The sequence below is a fragment of the Ostrea edulis genome, chromosome 3 (assembly GCF_947568905.1).
Source record: "Ostrea edulis chromosome 3, xbOstEdul1.1, whole genome shotgun sequence".
Taxonomy (NCBI): domain Eukaryota; kingdom Metazoa; phylum Mollusca; class Bivalvia; order Ostreida; family Ostreidae; genus Ostrea; species Ostrea edulis.
Window position 1 is genome coordinate 78,364,202 of NC_079166.1, and position 2,059 is coordinate 78,366,260.

A 2,059-nucleotide genomic window follows, 5' to 3' on the forward strand; every position below is an offset into this window, starting at 1 on the left:
CGATCATTGCGCAACTACTTTCCCTACAACTTCCGTGAAAGGTCAACATACTTGCCAGAAAAAGATTTATTTTTAGTGGTACTGGTATCATTGACCGATAGGAATTTCATAAATTAAATGGGGCCATCAAGACAGTGAATGCTATTTTATCAGGATAAATGGGCGTGTGAAAGCTCTTGTATAAATGCATGTATAGAGTGACCTTAAAAATGATCCGGCGCGGATCTCACTTATTGCACAATTTGAAGTTGCGAGTTATAATGTCAATAAAATGTTAGAATAAAAATTATTTTATCAAGCGTCGATTTTATTCTCTCTCTCTCTCTCTCTCTCTCTCTCTCTCTCTCATTATAAACGATAAGTCGCCACACTTTTCATTCCACAAGCCTGACAAGGCAGACAGGGGCATACCGTAATAATTAATGAATATTCTCTTTAAATACATCGTGAATTAAATTCATATGTAGCACAATACCGGCCATTGTGACACGAGAGCCAACCCTTGAATAAATTGTTCCGCATGCACCTGAAATCTCACCATTGATGCTTCTGTATATTAAGAGATACATACCGTATGCATATCATAAATTTAATACTCTTTAATAACCTCCTGCGAAGTGGTGTGAATCAAGTTCATTGACACACTGACTTGTATATACGTGGTGTGATTTTTTTCTTTTTTAAATTCGTTGTACTCGTGCATAGTGTATAGAAAAAAAGCGTAGCAGCTCGAATAACTTCTTTAAAAAGGGTTTCTGGTTTGATTTCTTAAACTGTTTGGCAGTATAAACCAATATTTAGAATTCCCTATATATACATGTATTTAGATTCAGACCTAAAGGTCATTTCATTAATTTGCCAGCAATGGATGTAATCCCTCGATATTTTTTGACAAATTGATATTTTTCTATTTTCACTCACTTCTCAGACAAAATGCTGTATAAATATTAAGTGTATATTCTATATAGTTATTACGAAAGCCTATATTAGTATCATATAAAAAATAAATTTACATTCCCCTATTTCGTTATTACGAGAAAAGATCTCGTAATTACGAGAAAAATATGTAAATATTGGTCACATGATATCTTTCTTTATATGAGCTATCTTCTTCTCATTCCGTCAGTGCGTTTTGGATGCTGTTTTAAATATAAGAAATTACTTTCCATTCAAAGCATGCCAAGCAGACCAATAGAATTTTTAGAAAGTTAACTTACTGAACAAAAGTTCATTCATGCATTTAAAGTACAAAGGAAAGAAAACAACGATTTATTATTGTAGGTTTCTGCACTATCAATTAATTAAATCAATTAAATTTTACAAGTTTTACGATAATATAAGCTAATCATAAAGTTAAACTATCATAATGCTTAGTGTAACTGTGTATGGATTTGAAAGTTCACGAGAGTATACAGTCTAGATTTGTAAAAATGAAATAGATAAATAAAAATCCAAACTTAGTTCAAGAAGTCTCATTCCAACATGTAGATCAGTACTTGTACATCTAATAATGATGAGGGTTTGTGTCGGGTACATATTGTACCGACATATTGTAGAAGGAGTCATGTAACAACTCTATCTACATATATACAGGTTTCACACCTCCAGTTTACAATCATTTGAATTGGAGAGATCAAGCCTCCGTAATAATACAAGAATAAACACATGTTGATCTGACAAATTTTGAAAACACAAAAATAGACGTAAAATATTCCGGTTTGTAATTACGAGATCTTATCTCGTAATTACGAGATAATTATCTCGTAATTACGATATCTTTTCTTGTAATTACGACATAATGGAATGTAAATTTATTTTTTTTACTTGATACTAATAGGCTTTCGTAAGTTATAGACAGTCCGCCCTATACATAAAAGAGGCCCATGGACCACAACGATAACATAAGTCACATCGAACCTGTAAGATTTCTAGAGATATCTTCATCGTCTTTGACCCCATGACTTTTGACCCCATTCTATGACTCAACCTAGCTTCATGCATGGGATTGTGATGTAACGGGACACGAATCCACACAGCATTGGGGGGCGTCGATATGACT